This window comes from Eptesicus fuscus, chromosome 5 (assembly GCF_027574615.1).
Source record: "Eptesicus fuscus isolate TK198812 chromosome 5, DD_ASM_mEF_20220401, whole genome shotgun sequence".
Classification (NCBI taxonomy): domain Eukaryota; kingdom Metazoa; phylum Chordata; class Mammalia; order Chiroptera; family Vespertilionidae; genus Eptesicus; species Eptesicus fuscus.
This window is the reverse complement of record NC_072477.1, coordinates 34,668,989-34,688,808: the sequence shown is the minus strand read 5'-3', so window position 1 is coordinate 34,688,808 and position 19,820 is coordinate 34,668,989.

Here is a 19,820-nt window from a genome sequence, read left to right as displayed (position 1 = left end):
AATTCTTAATTTTAGTGAAAGCATTTTTTTTTTTTTTTATTGAAAGGTGTTGTTAGTCCCTGCACCCGCACCAACCATGGTAAACTTGCCTTTTTTTAGTTTGGGGGCAGAAATATAATCTTTGATTTATTTCACTACTGTGCACTTGAACTTTACTTTTAAAAAATTTTTTGGTGTCTGCTCATCAGTATTTTGTTTTATAGAATTATTTCTGGCCGGAGTTACTTCTTTTCTGCTTGGAAAAGAAGTAACCTCAATCCTTTTGGAATAAAACTGTGTGTGTAAAAGTAAATTAAATAGCATTTTTATGTTATAAGCTTAACAATTTTTAAAAATTTTAATTTTATAATTTGTAACTTCTGGAATGAACTATACATAAGACATGCTATTAAGAGGTAGACTCTATCAAGATTAAGGCTGTTAGAGAAATTGGTCATAGGGAAGTAAGTAAAGCATAGGAAATACCGTCAATAATACTGTGATAACTATGTATGGTGCCAGTTGGGGTTCTGGAAATATCGAGGGGAACACTACAGTATCTGATTGTAACCACTAAGCTATACACACAATACATAATAAAAATAAAAAGATTAAGGCTATTACTACTGGTGGGCTTCCATACCTTAACACTAGGGTAACAAGCATTCAAAATGTTCCTTCGGTATAAATCATAAAATAAATGTGCACATTAACAGAATAATTGAAGAAATGTTTTTATTTTCATGAGATGATTACCTCAACTTCAGTAAATTTATCACTTGCATATTTCTGGTATTTTAAGTTTTCTTTTTAAATGCTAAACATTTTTAGGTTAGCTTTATTTTTTTAATAAAAAACTTACTATTTTTGTGTAAAATAGCATTTCTTAGTTCATGGTGGATTACCACCCCCAATCCAAGGTTAATTTTATATTTGAAGCATCTTTTTAAAAATGTCCTGATGTTGCCCGGCTAGCTCAGTCGGTAGAGCATGAGACTCTTAAAAATGTCCTGATGTTATGGTTTCCTGATAGCTGAGTAACTTGAACAGTCATGATGGAGAGTGGAATCCTTAGGATTGCTGTGATGTTACTGAAATGATACCCACTGAAGTGCACTCTTTTCTACCATCCTATGTAATAAAGAGCTAATATGCTAATTAGACTGGACAGTGGAACGACCTTCCGGAACAACCAGTGCGCGGGGCCACAAGGCAGCCGGCTACGATGGGCTGAGGCAGCTGGGGCTGTGAGGGCTGAGCCCCTTGCACAAATTTCATGCATCAGGCCTCTAGTAACATATAAGTGTATCTGTTCAACAAAACTTAACTCTGAAGCACGTTGGGCACAGAGTGTGGTGTGGACACTTATGGGCCAGACGGGGTAGTCCTTCGCCTCCTTTTGGTCATCTGCTTCTCCTAGAGAAGGTTGGCCACAAGGAATTCTGTCTCTTCCTAGTATAGAATCATCATTTGGCCATGAAATACCAGTTTCATAGTAGTTTTAAAGACTCCCTTAGAGATGCATTGAGGGAGTGGCAAATTATTAAAGTGGCAAATTTGGCTATCTTTACAATTTAGAAAATTTCAGGAAGCCAGTTTTTTATTTAACCTATTTCATGCCTAGAGACTAGATTCTGAGTCTCACACTGTCAAACCTTTGAGTGTAATGAGCCTATGTCTGGATGTTTTTAAGATTTTTTTTTCTTTTTGTACTGAAATGTTTACCTAGAAACAATAGGAAATATTAGCCAGAGTGCAGATGTCCCCTTGTGAGGCTGATAAATATTGTAAAGTTATGGAATGGTCCATTAATTACCAAGAGAGCAAGCAAATCAAAGCTCTTTTGCTGGTTCTTTATAGTGTGAATGGTCTCATTTATAACTTCAGCCACAGTGAGGGGTAAGTTACTGATACAGCTCTTAAGTGCAGGGACCTAACCAAGGTAGAAACCCGCAAGCAAGTCAATAGATTCCTCTAACTTCTCCTGGGAGGTCACTCCTATGAGACCTCTGAGGAGACCCAGATGGTGAGACTGAACACGGTTTAAAATCTTCAAAGAGCTGGTAAGGAGTCCCAGGAATAGTTCTTGGTATACACAGAGGTCACAGATAATGAACAGGCCTGGTGTGCACACTGATATGCTCTATATGTAAAGAGTTGAAAGTGTATGTCTTTTCCCCTGAGTTATTATGACAAATGGTGATAACTATTTCAGTTGACATTTTTGTAACCTCCTTTTCCTGAACAAAGACATTTTTTTTTTCACAAGGTTTTACCTTAGGAGGAATATTAAGTTATAATGTAGGAGATACACTGAGTGGCCAGATTATTATGATCTCTGAACGCATAATAATCTGGCCACTCAGTATATATCCTATATAATAAAAGGCTAATATGCAAATTGTCCCCTCAACCAGGAGTTCAACCAGCAGGCAGACCGGCCAACTGCCCATGTCCCCTCCCCCTGGCCAGGCTGGCCGGACCCCACCCATGCATGAATTCATGCACCGGGGCCAGGGCCTCTAATATATATATTAGAGGCCCTGGCCCCAGTGCATGAATATATATATATTTATTTATTTACACACACACACACACACACACACACACACACACACACACACACACACTGAGTGGCCAGATTATTATTATGCGTTCAGAGATCATAATAATCTGGCCACTCAGTGTATATCTACCATTGGGATAGTTGTATAGGATTCCTTGATAAGCATGGCAACTGTTTTTATTTCCTTTGGTTGTATTCCTCAATAATTACATGGGTTTTGAAAGTACCATAGACATCCAGGATTACTTTAAAAGGTGATGGGGTTGATTTTTCTCTCTGGATAAATATATTAGCTGCCTGTAATTCTATGTAATTATAACAACCAGTATCTGGGTCAAGAGATATTTGTTGTACTAGATTATACAAGAGCTGTCCAGGTCTTAATCTTGATGGGGTGGTTTGTTAGCATTAAGAGGTATTCCCATCATTTGAGTGACCCCAAGGGTTGGGAAAGGGCAACAGGTCCAGCAAGAGGTCAGTTGACAGATGAGGCCATGTTCTGACTCAGAAACAAGGTAGAGGAAATATGTTTTTTTATATATATAGAAAGTTTGTGGACCACATGAAAACAGTCTACAGGCCAGATTTGCCCCAGGGCTGTAGTTTGCCAACCCGCCAACCCTGATCGGGACTGTGTCTTAGCTTCAGTGTCTCATTTCTCCTCTCCTGAATGGAGAGTAAGTTTCTGAGTTAGGAGAAAGGCTGGCAGCGTTCCTATAGGACTGAAAACAGTGACAGTCACTGGAGAGGAAGGCAGGGATTCCCTGTGCCGGGAACACAAAGTCTAGCAATGTTTTCCTTCTGTCACATCTATAGCTTTTCATCAATGAATGGGTTGTATCCATCCTGAAAACTTGCAGACTGCTGATGATGTGTCATGGTAGCTCAAAGTCCTGGGTAGTATAAAATCCATTTGTACATGTTCCAAGGGCCTTGAGAAGGATTTCTGTATTTTGCCTTTTCAGGTTTACCTGGGTTATGTCGATATAGGTAAGACATGATTCTATCACTTCTTGGTCAGATTTTGAAATTTTTTTCTATTTTTATGTATTTATGTACTGTGGATCTTGATTGGATTCAAGATGCAAAACATCATGGGGCTATTTAATCAGCAGCCACTGGCTGGGTTGTGTTATTTCTGAGCAGCTGTCAGGAGATTTGTCAGAACCTGTCTGTCTATGGAGAAAACGCTCCTGTAATTGCCAATACTGTTTTTTTGAAGGTTGGACCGGTGATTCTGAGCCAGCGATAGCCAGTATAAATCAAGCCAGTTTCCCTTCCACATTTGGTGGGGAGAGAAGTGAACGTGGTGGAACTCGTTTTGGGGGTAACGAAAGCTGCTTGTTTAGCATGTAAGTAAGAAGGGCATCCATTGATTTCTGGGGCAATGTCCTGTCTATGAGTGTCTACCTTAACGGAAAGGCATTTTTCAGTCTTGAGTCTCTTTTAGTGAATCATTAATATCTTTACCAGTTCTGATCAGGATACCGTAAGAAGTCAGAAATTCCCTTTGTGTCCATAGCATCCCAAAGTTACGCACAATTCCAAATTCACATCTACTCTCTGCTTAATATTTACTCTTTCTTTCTTTCTTTTTTTTTTTTTTTTTTTTTTTGCCAGAGTGCAAAGTCAAGTCAGAGTGATTAGTTCATCCGCTTGGGCAGATTGAACACAAGGCAAAGGCGCAGCTTTGGTAGCCCATGCGCAGTGGTAACAAAGTATCCTGCACAGGAGATGCCTTTGTCATGTTTAAGGAAAGACCCATCTAAGAGCAGTATTAGCCCGGGCCTGCATGGCTCAGTGGTTGAGTGTTGACCTATGAACCAGGAGGTCACGGTTCGATTCCCAGTCAGGGCACATGCCAGGTTGCTGTCTTGATTCCCAGTGGGGGGCGTGCAGGAGGCAGCCGATCGATGACTCTCTCTCATTATTGATGTTTCTGTGCAGCCGATCGATGACTCTCTCTCTCATTATTGATGTTTCTGTCTCTCTCTCCTGCTCCCTTCCTCCCTGAAGTCAATAAAGATATATGTTACAAAAATAATAAAATAAAATAGTATTAAATCAGGATTGACTAAGATTTGACCTGGGCATTCTTGTCCGTATAGTTTTTTTCTAAAGTACATATTTTATACAGAAAAGGACTGATCATAAAGAGCGCAGGGAATTTTCACATATTCCTGTGTAAATCCCTTCCGGGTAGAAATAGAACATTTCCTAGCACCTCAGAAGGTTCCTTTGTGCCCCCTTCCCAGGCAGAACACAGCCCTCCTTGTCTAGAGGTAACCACCATTCCCCCCTCTAACGCCATCGGTTAGTTTTGCTTCTTGAATTTCACCTAAGTGGAAGCACACAGTATATAGTCAATTTCTTTTTGGCTTCTTGTGTGCAATGTAATTTCTGTGAGATTATATGTGCTTTTGCATATATCAGTTGTTTGCTATTTTTATTGCCATGTAGCATTACGTTGTATAAATATTCCACAATTAATTTACGCATTCCATTATTGCTGGACATTTGCATTGTTGCCACTCTTTGTTATGAATAAGGCTGCTAAGAATATTACTGTATACTTATTCTGGTGGACTAAATTCTCTTGGGTATATTTCTGGGCAATTTGGTAGCTTCTGGGCCTATGTTTAGCTTTAGTAGGACCTAGGCGTTCTTAATCCCCAGGGTACCACTCACTGCACATCATGGATATCCCCCAGAAGGGGAAGTAAGTGGTGGGATTCAAATGGGAATGATGTTCAATTGTGATGTGCAATGTGGACAGTAGAAGGATTTCCTAACCAGCACGGCAGCTGACAAAGAAAAGCCGAGTGTTGCCTGGAAGTATCAGGGGTTGCACAGCATGTGGAATGCAGAGTTAGTGCCGGAGTAGGCACTATTCAGCCTGGGGCAGGAGCTTTGATCAGTTAGCCACCGCTGCCCCACATGCAGGCAGGGTGGGTAGGTTGTAGCTACCAGATCAAGAGATCTGTTCAGCTGGGCAACAGGCTTCTGGTTTGAACCCTCTCCGCTGAATTAACACGCCTGTTAGGCAGCCTTGTCTTTCCTGGACATTAGAGTGATGGCTTTGGCAGTTAGGGACATGCAAAACGTAGTGTTGCTGTGGGAAACTTCTGTAGCCTCCCCAGGGAAGGGCTCTGGAATCATGTCTTAATAAGCTCTTGTAAGGGCAATCCTGAAAACCCTCTCAGTTGTCCTTGAGTTTGGTGCCTTGAATGTAAGGGGATAGTTTCTGTTTTGGAGGAGGATAGAGAGTAGGTCTGCCTGTAGACAGATCATGACCAAAAATATGGAGTCTCAAAATTTGTTATTTTTTTTTATTATGTAGTTAGAAATGTTCAATTATGTACACCAAAATTATGTCGAGTTGTAACTTTTTTCTAAGATACTTTGTCCCTTTTCCTGCCAATTTTATGAAGAGATATTTGAAGTCTTTCTGTGAATGACTTGTGAACTGCCTGTTGTCCTAGAGTGGATTCTCATGGAAAAGTCGAATGATTCAGATCATTTATTTGGACATTCAGAAATATATGAGGGTGAGTCCGTAAGTCCTCAAGTACCATGTTTTTTTTTACACACGAAGCAAGCAAGCACCAACTCTCCTTAACACCTGGTTATTAAAGAAGGCTGCATGTATATCCACCGCCATAAAATATAGACTCGCGGGGAAATGGAGGACAAGATAGTATTGGGGTAAGAACATAATGAATCGAAGAATCCTAGTTCCACTGAGTTCTCAGAGGTCTGAAACACATCGGGAGCACTTCTCATTAGGTTTATTAACTAACAAGGCGAGCACTGTCAGGTCTGGACACGTAGAAGTAGCCCATGCTCTAAAGAGAGGGGGAGGGGATTGAATATGAGATCTGGCCAAGCTTGAGTAAATCTTAGGTAATTTAGGTAGAAATTTATAAGGATCTATTTAAATCTTAGTGGGGTCAGCATTCATAAGCCTAGCCTTTCGCCTTTGGATGTGGTTCCTGTTCTTCAGCGATGGCCCTTCTAGGATTTCAGTGGAATGTTTACCAAGCCCTCTACATTGGAGGGGCGTGAGCCCTCAACTGTCTTTCCAGTGTTGGGCAACTGTTGACATCTCTACTCAGCATTTCCAGGCTTCCAGCTGTTGCTTTCTACTGAGTTCCTTGGCTTTTTCACCCGGCACATGTGCAGCCCAGGAGTCAGCTAAGGATCTGAACGTTTGTATGCAAATATTAGGGCTCCAGCCTGTGGCTCCCTTCTCTACAGAATCTCCCTGCTCCCTTCTCAGCCTTGCAGAGAGGCCTGGGTTCTGATTCTGACTTTCAGGCCAACAAGACGGGCCCTTTGCTTGAGAGTCTCCTCCTGGCCCGTGGGCCTTGGGAAGGGCCCTGGGTCAATGGGGATCTCAACACACGTGTTTTCCTTCGTTCAAGGTATGAATATCCTCTTGTTCCTGCCTGCGTTTGGTCCCTCTCCAGTGGTTTTATATTTTTGTCTAGAATTTGTAATTGTTATTGGCAGGAAGGTTAGTCTGTTATAAATACCATTACTGGAAGCTGGAATTGGAGCGGCAATAAAATGGTGAGGGAGAGGTAGCCACACCTTCATTTTGAACCTTCTCCTTTTTCCTTCACTCTCGCTTGCCTACCATGAACCTTCCCACCACTGGCACTTGTCTAGAAAGGCCCTGGAAGTCAGTACGAAGGATGGAGCAGAATAGACGGTCGAGATGAAGGGTGGCTCAAGAATTTGGAGAAGATGACATCCCTTTGCGTGTACACCTCCTCTCATCAGTGACAGCCTGTGTGTACAGGAGTGGTTCCAAATCTAGCCGTGGACCATTGCACAACTAAGATGCTTAGGCCCCACTCCACACCCACCGCACCCGCAGCTGGTAGAAGGGCCCAGGTGATGCTGACGGTTCGCCGGCACGGGGACCCGTTTCCAGAAGAGGCAGGCCTCCAGTGTGTATTGAGTGACCAGGTGAATGGGTGCATATGCACACCGGCAAGGTGAGATCATTCCCACAAGGTGAAGCTGCCGCCTCTTCCGCAGGCTTGTGTACCCCGGGTTGCTGAGGACTTGTCCCGTGCTGTGGAAAGGATCGGCCAGCGTGTGTTTTGACAGTGACATCTGATGCCTTGCTTCATGGGAAATAGTTCAGGAACAGCCAGGAAGTCTGAAGTGCATTGAGAATGTGTTAAATGTGAGGTGTCCTGTTAGGTTTCTCAATCTCTCAACAGTCTTGAAATTTGTCTGTCCTCGTTCCAGTTTCTATGCTCCTGGAAAAAAAGAAAAAAAAAGGCCTTTTATTGTCCTGCATCTGTCACTTAAATTCAGGAAACAAACCTCACTTATCTTTCGAAGTGTTTTACTTGGATCAAGAAGCAGCTGAACACAAATGCTTTATGATGCTTGAAAAATAACACCCAGAGGTACTGTTCTAAAATGACTTTGAAATCCTCTCCCTTTAATAAGAGTCTTTCTCCTTTGGGAGGATAATTTTTTTAAGAGGGAATAATCTGGTTCTTGGCATTAGCCTCAGGCTCCTTTGCCATTAAATGTTGTAAACAAAGCTCTTGCTTGTAAATGAACATACGTCAAGTTTCAGGGACGTTGAACTTCCAACCAGAAAAGGGACATGTGCTTCACAATGAATCGATAGCCTCATTCTGTGACCGCACCGGGGGCCTTTGGCTCAGGACAGGGAGACCCTCCACGGGAGGGCTTTACATGGGGATGGCAGGGTGTGGTGCCATCCTCCAAGTGCTAGAGATGGCAGGAGTTGCCCCTCCGTAGATTTCTAGAAGGTACATCATTACATCTTCTCTTTCATGGCGTGTGTATTGCAGTGACACTAATCAGTAATGAGAAAGTGTGTGTATGATGATTTTTCCCTTCAGAGGCACAATCAATGAGCCATGGTTTTATTTTTAGTTGTTTCTTCTTTTTCCCGCTACACATTCACACCTGGATTTTCTCTGTTCCAATGCAACTTCCTGTGAAGCAGTGAGGATGATTTTTAAAGAAAAAGTGAATATAATACCTAGCACATAGTCCTTTAATAACACAAAAGTTTTTTGATACTTATTAGTTATAATTATATACACCAATTTGGAGCCCTGTGAAACCATGGATTGTATAAACATAGCTTGAATTGGTACTTCTTTCCCACCTATTTTTCCAATAGAACAACTAGGTAAAAGAGGATAACTATTTAGAGACTTTATCAACATATTTTCCTTTTTTAAATATTTATAATTTATAGTATTACAGATATCTCCCATTTCTTCCCCCCTTTCTCCCTATATTTTCTTTTCCATGTTAGACTTTTCTAAAGTCTTTGCACAGCATTATTGTTTGATTTGATCATCCGTGTGGGATGGAGAACTGATTAAGGGAAGTGAGGCAGATTTGAAATATTTTGGGCAACCAAAGAATTTTGAATGCACACTTTAAATTCAAATTGCATCCATCCTTTTCACATCTCTAGGAACATCAAGTTTCATGAAAAGGCCCTAAATTCCCTGTTTTTATGGGCTTCTTCCTTAATCCTCCCCTAGAATGCTAACTATGCTCCTCCTCTGGAGACTACATTAGGTGCATCTTGAATTCATTTCTTAGAACATGAGAAATCTTTCTCTTCCCCGTACACTGTCAGTACCATTTATATTTTAAATGAAAGGCAACCCCTCTCCTGAAGGAGGAACTCTCTCTTTCTTTGGGGATTATCTAAACAATGTCACGTGTCCTCTTTTCTCTGTTCCATCTTCACACGAGAAAGCATAAATCATGGGACCCAACAAATAAACACAATTGACATGTTATTTCTCTTTCCATAGAGACATCAGTTCTTTAATCTCCCATTTCTCGTGAGCAGGCCTACTTTAGAGGACTGAAACCCTAATGTATACACAATGGTATTCTGTAAGGAAGAAAGAAAACTCTAATGGATCCGCATGTTAGAGAAATTTAATGTAACATGACTACATGAATGCCTCGTGCTGCTTTGCTTCTCTCATCCTGGTTGGCTATAAAAGCCAGAAAGCATTCCTGCTGAAAGGGAGAGAGCAGCTAGCTAAGGGGCAAGTCTTACCGTCAAGTGCTGGCAGTGCTCGCTGCCAAGAACCTGAAACTTTCTTTCAAGCATGATGTTTCATTGTTAAGGTTTTATAAGAAGCTTTAACCTATTAAGAAAAGGGTGACTTAGAAATCGGCGGGGGGGGGGGGGAGGGGAGGAAAGCAGCCGTTTTGCCCCATTCATTCTTCTCTAGTATAAACAAGGTATTAGACTAATGCTTTCTTGGCATAACACGAAACTCTGAACTCACAAAAGAGGTGCAATTAACGCTCACCTGGCCTCAGAGGTCTTCTTTCCATAAAAGTTAAACTCTAATGATGGGCACTCGGTGGCCAAGACTGGCCCAGGATACTGGCCAGCACTTTTCATTGGTACAGAGAACAGTTCTACCAAAATAAAAGTCATTCGACAGACTGGAGGAAGCCTGAGAGAGGAGTGGCAGGGGGGCGCTTCTTTATGTGTCTGTTTCAGGGGTGAGTCCCTGGGATAGGGGTTTGCTTGTGTACGTGTCAGGTTTGTGAACTTCTCAAGACCATCCGGGGGTTTCTTTTGGAATCTGTTTCAGAAAGACCAGGAGTTTGGGGGAACCCACTGGATCGCTGTCTTGGGAATATAAAGCTGTCTCTCTGGTTTACCACCCCAGGAGTCAGTTCTGTGTAATCAGTGCACCAGGGAGAACTTGGAAACTGCTTTGTGAAAGAAGACATTTCACATCCCATTTAACCTCCTCTTCCACCTGACAGAGATATTTTCTGCTCCTGGCGTGCATTTGGGTAAATAAACAATCAAATAAGTGATTTCTGGAGCAGCTGAAAATGTCATTAGAGAATTTAGCGTAGATGAAAATGAAGGGGAAATATGCCGCTTCTTCAAGGTTCCCCGACTTGACTGTAGGTTAAATATTGCTTTGTCCAGGATGAAGGCACGTTTCTTAGCGACCATCCCACCAGTGGGTAGGAATCTGGAAGTAAACATTAATAGGACGATTTTCACACAGTAGGAGAGACATTATGTGTGGAGCTATTGGTGGCAGGCACGCTGCCACTTTAATAAAGTCTCATTTTAAGCATCCGCCAATACTTTATGAGATCACACATAGTTTTCTTTTAATGATGTGTTAAGTTCTAAAGTATCCAGTTAGTAACCTGTTTCTGAAGTCGGTTTCCTTAGAGCAGGACAAGGCAATAGCGACATACCACTGGGGGGTGGAGCTCTCTGAGGTCAGGTGGGAGGGACATCTGCGGGGGACAATGTAAGTTGTAAATAAAGGTAAGGTTACTGTGCAGGAGGAGGGAGGAGAATAACAAAACTCTTCGAAGCTCTTGCAAAGCGTCGCTTCTCACTGCAACCAGGGGGTTCTTGGAAGGAAATGGTGATTAGTACAAAGGCTGCAGGGCGTCTGATAATTAACATTTTATTTATATTTTTACTTGATTAGTGTGTGTTCATCCATTTAGCTTCATGAGAGCAGGGACTCCTTGTCTATGAGATCTAAAATGCTGCCCAGGCTTGCAATCATTTGACCTCCTTTCTTTTTCCTTCATTATCCAAGGCATTTCCTTGGAAAAATATGTCTCCTGTCTTTCTCATCAACCACTCCCCCCGCGTGGCCACCCACACTCCCCACATTGCCATGTCTGCCCAGGGCATGGGTGTGATGCTTGCTCCGGCACACACAGGCCTGCAGCAGCATGAACGAGGTCGGGAAGTACGGGCCCTTTGAGCTGTGGGGGTACTGTGTCTCATCTCCTCCAACACAGGGAACCCTAGGCCCCCTGAGCAAATCCAGAAGTGGTACCTCTCAGCCCTAGTGAATATCCCTATTGTTTTGGTTGATCAATTTTTGCTACAAAGAAATGTAAACATCCTTACCTTGTACCAGGACCGATTGGTGCAGTGTGAAAATAAAATGCAGAAATGAGCACCAGCATTTGGTCTTTATCCTGGGGATCTTTCTCATTTTTAAAAGAAATATTTTTTATTGATTTTTAGAGAAAGAGGAAGGGAGAGAGATAGAAACATCCATGAGAGAGGAACATTAACGATTGGCTGCCTCCTACATGCCCCCTACTGGGGATTGAGCCCGAAACACACGCATGTACCCTGACCAGGAATTGAACCAGTGACCTCTTGGTTCCTGGGTTGACACTTAACTGCTGAGCCACAGAGGCTGGGCCCTTCTAATTTAAAAAAAAATTTAAAAATATTGAGTTTTAGAGAGGGGAAGGGAGAGAGAGAGAGAGAGAGAAACACTGATGTGAGAGAAACATCCATCGGGCTGCCTCCTGCATGCCCCCTACCTGAGATTGAGTCCACAACCTGGGCATGTGCCCTGACCGGGAATCAAACCAGCAACCTTTCAGTGCACGGGACAATGCCCAACCAACTGAGCCGCACCGGCCATGGCCCCTGTCATTCTTGTCAGCACTGACGGCTCTGCTAGGCAACTCCATTTCCAAAAAGGAAGCAGAGTGTGTTTGCAGCGGGGGATAGTCAATAAGGAGCGAGTGTTCACAGAGAAGCAACAGACCACGTCCCCTTGGTCCAGTTTTTACCTGGTGTCCATGGGCCCCCATTCTATAACTTCATCAGAGTTTGCTTTTCAGCATCTTTGTATCCATAACCTATCCCTTCAACAAGTGATATCGGTCGTGAATGACTTCTGGTTTTATAATTTGGCTCTTATGTTTGGCAACTAAACGAGAAACCCAGGGCAGGCCTCCCTCCTCAGAATGTATCACTAGGGAATGGCCTCTCTTCTTCAGAGACGCTTGTCAAGAGACCTTTTAACAATTACTCATCTTAAAATGCACTTAAAAAATTTCAAGTAACTGCGTGTATCCGTGTGTACACGTGTGCGCACACATGCACAGTAGTTTTACTAATGGTGAGGCAGCTTTAAAGCAAAGGCAATGAGATCTTTTCATTCCTTCCAGACTGTGGTCCAAGGTGAATACATTAAATGTAGAGCTTGGGATTTACCTAATGGTTTTCAGAAGCCAACTCCATAGCTTTGATTAATGCTGCCTCATAATACCAATGATGTGTACCCCGGTAAATCATTAGGACATTTTCCCCTGGTAATATATTAGAGCCATACATTACAGGCTACCGTGGCCCAGGTGATATATTGCTTAGGGAAAAACACACCCAATCGCCTAAAGGCCGTGTTGTGCGCACTTGTGTGGTTATGCCTGGCTGCCTTTTTATGGAGTCTGTTTGTAGCACTGAAAGTGTTCAGAAAACTTGTTTATTCCCCCAATACCAAAGAAATGCTCTTCAAATGTGCTTGATTCCTTTGTTCCAAAGGTACAAAACTCTGTTCAAGTACAAATCCATGTGAAAAATGTTGAACACAGGTTAAAGTATGGATTTCAGAATCCTCAAAATTGGTGGGTTTGAGTTTTGGCTCTCTCCTGTGATGAGATATGTGGTCTTGAGTACGTCTGTCATTTAGACTTTCTGCAAAATGGGAGCATATGTGTGTATGTGTGTGCTATATCTCATGGAGAGGATGAGCTGAGATCACGTATGTAAAGTGAAAAGCTGAGTGCTTGGCCGCTGAGTCATAATAAGTAGTAGCAACTTTGAATGTTTCAGCAGGGACTCCTGACCAGCATTTCTATGACCAACTTGGACTCTTTATTGCTTTGTTTTGAGCTGCTTTGAGTGACTAGGTTTATATCGGAGTCAAGGTTAATGATCCAGGTAATGCCCTCCCGTTGGAAATCACACGGCAGAGTGCAGGGCAGTGCAAGCGGTGGGCCCGGCAGGCTCTGTCCTCCTCAGGCCGCCGCCTCGCCGGGGAAGCCAGCGCAGCTCTGCAGTTCCAGCACAGAACGGCCTCACGGCCTCTGCCACAGCGGACAGCTCTCAGGAGAGAGGAAGGACCGAGCGCCCTGGCTCTTGTCCTGTGCTTTTGGCTCTCGGTGCTGGAGGTAAAAGAAACATATGAAACTGGAGAGACAGCTTTTTCCCCCCACCAAGTTAAGCTACAATAATTCGGTTTCCAGCATCGCAGGTCATCTCTGCCAAACTTCGGTTCCAAGTGAGGCTGCACTGGTCTCATCTCTCAATCAGCAAAATCCATTGTTATTTCTAGAAAATGTCATCGAAATCTACCTGTGCCCCATGTTAACGACGGTGGGGGGAAATTACATTTATTGCACATGCAACATAGCAATAATAACACAAGTAAGGGCTTTTTCTGTCATTTCACCAGCCTGACACTTCTGTTTTCAGTTTTCTAGAATCCTCTCCAAGCTCTCTAACCTATCCATACATAATTGTATATAGTTACATTACTGCATAGGTATGATCATTAATTTATATTAATTTTATTAGAGAAGTAATGCATGAATATAAATGCACTGTAGAAGTTCAAAACTAGAATTCTATAGAACTAACGGTGAAAGTCTCCATTACCTCACTTCAACCAGTTTGTGTTTTGTTATAATTGAGGGGTTTTTCTTAATGACATCATCCACAAGTGTTGTCTGTAACTTCCTTTTATTCACTTCATAAATCTTAGAGAGAACTTTCCTTGTCAGTACCTAAATCAACTGGTATAGCCTGCCCTTTCTCACTTAACATTTTTATAGAAGTTTCTTCATATTGCCAAATATTTTCAAAGGTGTCATTTTGAGCAATGAGCATGAGTGAAATGAGACCACGTGGCTTATTTATGGGACATAAAACAATTTATCCACAAAGGTGAGCAGTGTTTATTTGATACTGAGTTCGTTGGTGAATCATAGAACAATTCAATGGAAAGAGAGCCAGCCTGCACCCATTTTACAGATGAGGCAACTGAAGCCCCTCCCCGCTTCTTCCTGAATGGAGCACAGGAAGGAGAGCATCTTTCAAATCTGAGGATGAGGAGCACATGCTAAGAAAGGGCCTGGGTCGCCGGTGACTTCCGTGGGCAGTTGTATCAGCTCTGGGCTGCCTACATCTGGACTTCTTATTACGTGAGAAAAATAACCATCTACTTGGTTTAGTCACTGTAGCAGGGTTTCTGTCACAGGCAGCCAACACCCCCCTAACTGATACAGATGTGTTCACTCATTCTCTTACCCACTCAGCAAGCGTTTATGGAGTTCTAGTCGTGTGCCCGCAAAGTGCGAACTCTGCACACAACAGCAGCCAGCATCGATGGGACACCCACTACGTACAGTGCAGTGCTTGTGCGATGAGCTCTACATGCCTTCTCATCTGTATTCACAATAACCCTCTAACGTCGGTCTTCTTATCCTCATTTTACAGATGAGGAACCTAAAACTCAGAGAGATGAAGTGACCCGCTCACCTGCACCCATCCCGCGAGCTCCAAAGCCTCTCTCACACCTCCCTGCAGCAGGCTGTGCCCATTTAGCTTTTAGGGAATAGGAACCTGACACATTTTTGTGTGAGAAGCTAAATAACACGAGAAGCTAAAATAACACCACACTGTGAAGTATGTATGATTGTTTTCATTTTCCAATGAGTTTCAGAGGGACCACGTGACTTCGGTGCAGTTAATTCCGTCTGACCAACCTGTGCGCTGGGTGCTGGAGCTTTGCTGGCGTTTGCAGCACGGCCTGGCTCTCGTGAGCCCTGCGAGGGAGGCCAGACTTTTCTGGAGTTGAGCAGTTGTGGCGGTTGTGTTTTCTCCGGCTGGCATCAATTACTGACTTTCTGTCAGCAGAATATTCCAGATGGGCTGTTTTCTATGAAATCCCGAGGGAGAATCCCGGAGTTTAGGCTCTGGGGGAAGGGAAGGGAGGAAATTGGCAAAAGAGACTGTTTGCAAGGGCTGTTTTCCAGCCTCCCCAAACCAGGTACCAAATACCCGCCTGCCGCAGAGCATTTTCTGCTTGTTAATTGTTCGGTTCTCCCCACCCGGCCAGGAGAGTGAGAGAAGGGCAACCTTTGCCACGTGATTGCAGGCAGATTTGTTTACCAGATCAAAGCCGGGGGGAATGGAAACTTCGGAGGGGAGAGGGTGGTACCGTGGAGCGGTGCCCACAGCATCGTCGACTTAGCTGAATGCTTTCCTCTGTGCACTGGAGCCTGAGCTGCACCTCCTGGAAATGCCGTGTCCTTTCGGACGTGTCGCAGGAGGAACTGGCCGCTGGAGCCGCTCAGGGATTCCAGGAATGTTTCCAGTGAGGCTACTGGTCCCGTGGCTCTCCTCTCCTCGGCTGTCCAGTAGGCATCTCCTGCTTCTTAAGGGAAAGTGACATGCTCTGGGTTCCTCTAACATGTGTGTAGCTCATTTTGAAACGATTAACATTTCCTGGTGATACACTTTCTGAAGGGCTCTCGATATACCTCATGGTTTCTAAGGAAATATGGAATCTGTACTGGTATGGACTGCGTAGTGTTGCCCCCAAAGTCATATGTTGAAATTCTAATCCTCAAAGAGGATAGTAATAGGAAAATACTCATGCTTTGGGGGGCGGGGGGGGGGGTAATTAGGGTTAGATTAGGCCATGAGAGTGGGTCCTTATGATGGGATTAGATCGCTTGTAAAAAGAGGAGAGACAAGGGGTTTCTCTCTCTCTCTCTGTCTATGACTTTCTCTCTCTGTGTGTGTCTCTGTCTCTGTGTGAGTGTGTTGGCGCCAAGGAAAGCCGAGTGAGGACATAACCCGACAGAGGACTTTCACCTGGAACCGTCTATGCTGCCACCCTGATCTTGGACTCCCCGTCTCCGGAATAGTGGGAAGTACGTTTCCATTGTTTAAGCCACCCAGTCTCTGGTCTTCTGTTATAGCAGCCCGAGCCTTAGTCAAGATGTGCACTACAACGGATTTACAGAGAGCCCAAAGAAGCACAGTTTGGCCCTTGGACAACTCGGGTTAGGGATGCCCACCACCACACACACGGTACCTTTGACTCTACAGTCGGTTCTTTGTAACCATGGATTCAGCTTTGAAAATACTGTTGTTGATCCATGATTGGTTGAACCTGCAGATGTGAAATCAGCGGATACAAAAGGCCAACTGTATTTATTGAAAAATATCCACATGTGAGAGGACCTACAGAGTGCAAACCCATGCTGCTCAAAGGTCAACTGTACTTCAAAACATTAATTACAAACGCAGAGCAAAGGAGCAGGAAGGAGGCTCCACAAACTGACATCCTGCTCATCTCCAAGGAGGGACGCTGGGTGAGAAGGGGCCAGGAGGACTTTTACTTTAAATGTACTGTTTGAATTTCTCCTTGTAATGAGTTCTCTAATTAAGAGAAAGTTTCTAAAAGAAAAAAATCCTTTACATAATACATCTTAAAAGTGGTTCTTGCATTCCGTTATTTCAAACTATGAGTTCCTCATTAATCCTTTAAAAGAACAACTCATAATAATACCATGTCTGGGAAGGCAATGTTTTAAATGACAAATAGTTTGGGATTAGAATTCCCTTCTAACGTGGAGGTTGTTTGCCTTGAGAATGAGCAGATAATACTTGGCAAACAGCGGTTAAATGGTTTGTGATTGCCTAGAGCCCAGAGGATGAGCGGTCCCGATGCATGCCTGGTACTGTTATTAATCTATCTTTCCTCTTCTGCCTGCTCTGCAAATGTGAACTGCTTCACTCTCAAGACTGATATGAATAAGTTCTGACTGCCGTTGTCACCTGAGTTACGGAGAGGTTCCGGGGATTTTTCACTATAATTTCTGGGTTGATTCAGCAGTCCGTGGAACAGTCAGGGGCTGGGAGACACAGTCTGTTTGATCACCAGCAGGATACGCTGTAAGCTTTATGTCCAGGGTGTCTGCTTCTGGGCCACGCTTGGCACATGGGCATCTTCAGTGAGGCTAGGAGTCTGTGCCAGGGTCCTGCCTCCCTTGGCCCACTGTGGTAAAGGGTTTTACAAAACCCTTTCTCCTTCTTGAGAATTTTACCTTCCATAACACTCGCCCTCTGTTTCCTCCGGCCACCTGTCACAGGTGCTGTGACAAGGGCGTCATTACGAGGGATAGCAACTTCAGGTAAACGTGACCCCTTGGGGCACAATGTATCTGGACTGGGAGAATGAAATACTGAGAGGAAGCCGTAGCTTTGGGCTTACCTGAGAGCAGTCTCTCTAGAAAAAATGGGGACCCTAGCAGCTATGTGTATGGAGTTGTTACAAGAGATATGGCTCCTATGGAGCATGAGGCCGCCAAGCCAGGGAGGATCCCGCACGCACTCACCTGGTCTCATTCTGCACTGAGCCCTGGAACACCAGGGGAAGAGCCCATGGAGAGCCATGTGTGGTTGACTGTGGTTTGTGCATCTGAGTATTCAGTTGCGTTTAAGAAGCCACAGGCGTGGGCCTTGTAGCTTCTGCCTTGGTCTCCTGGAAACTTTGTTCCAGGTGAATCTCACCACCACCTAAAAGGCTAACACTGAACGTACCATGCTGTGAGGAAGCCTAGGCTAGCCACAGTGCAGGGGGCAGACGAGAGACACCTGTCCAGTCCCAGCTGTTCCAGCCTTCCCAGCGTGGGTTCCAGACAGGCGAATAAAACACTATCTGGGAGGCTATTACAGCCTTAGCAGACATGGCATGGTGAGGAGCCATCCTGATATTGTAACACATATACAGACAAAGTACTTATACTCAACATATACAAATAACTTCTATAATTCAATAACAAGAAGACAAAATCTAATTAGAAATGGAAAAATAACTGAACAGATAGTTCACAAAAGAAGATCTATGAATGGCCAATAAACTCCTAGAGAAATGCTCAGCATCATTCGCCATCAGGGAGATGCAAATTAAAACCATAATGACATACCACTTCACATCCATTTGATTAGTGAAAAATATAAAGATTGATCACACCAATACTGACAAAGACATATAACTCCCACCCCCTGCTGATGACGATGTAAAACGATATCACCATTTTGGCTGTTTCTTAAAAAGTGAAACACCTGAAACTAATACAAAATAATATTGAATGTAAACTGTAATTGAAAAAAAATTTTTTTAAAGTTAAACATACACTGTCATAGGAACCAGCCATTTCACTCCTAGGCATTTTCTCAAAAGAAATGAAATCATAAATTCACATGAAAAGTTGCACATGAATGTTCATAGCAGCTTTGTTTGTAATATCCCAAAACTGGAGAAAACCCAAATGTCCATCAGCAGATGAATAGATAGGCAAACTATGATCTATCCATTCATTGGAATGGTGCTAAGCAGTGAAAAGGAGTGAACCATTGATAGAAGTATATACTACATGACTTTATATAAAACTAGAGGCCCGGTGCACAACATTCGTGCACTTGGGGAGCGGGCCTAAGCAGCAGATGGACATCCTTAGTGCTGCAGAGGCAGGCCGCTGCACCCACCAGCCATCAGCCTGGCTTGTGGCTGAGTGGAATTCCCGTGGGAGCGCACTGACCACCAGGGGGCAGCTCCTGCATTGAGTGTCTGCCCCCTGGTGGTCAGTGCACATCATAGCGACCGGTTGTTCCACTATTTGGTCGATTTGGATATTACCCTTTTAGGATATAATATATAATAAATATACTGTAAATTATATGTGACATACAATATTATTTATGTTGTGTAATATTGAATATGTACTAACAATCAGGTGGAACATATATGTAAGAGATGAAGTTCAGTGATAAACTGGGCACCCTCAATCCCGCTACCCAAATTAAAAACCAGAATATTACCAATATCATTAAATGTACCCTTTCCTTTAAAAATTCCTCGTGCGGAGTGCTTAATCCAGTCAAAACACATGCATAGACTTGGATGACTTGAGATAGACTATAACTAAACCATAGACCAGCCTCCTCGCTAAGTGGTTATTCAGTTTTTAACTAAAAACTTCAATGACAAGATATTCACAACCTCATCATGCAGGGTGTGCAGTTAGTGACCAGCCCTCCTATTAGAAGAGTCTTCCTTATACTGAACTGAAATCTGCAACCTGCAACTTCCACCCATTACTCTTAGCTTTACCCTTGGGAGGCACAGTGGTCCAGAGAGTAGACTCTGGAGTTAAATAGATCTGAGTGTGACCCTCAACTCAGTCCCTTACTGATTGTGTGACCTTGGCAAGCTACTTAGCTTCTCTGTACCTTAGATACATCTTCTGTAAAATGGGAATAATAATAGTATCCATTCTATAGGGCAGTGGTCGGCAAACTCATTAGTCAACAGAGCCAAATATCAACAGTACAATGATTGAAATTTCTTTTGAGAGCCGA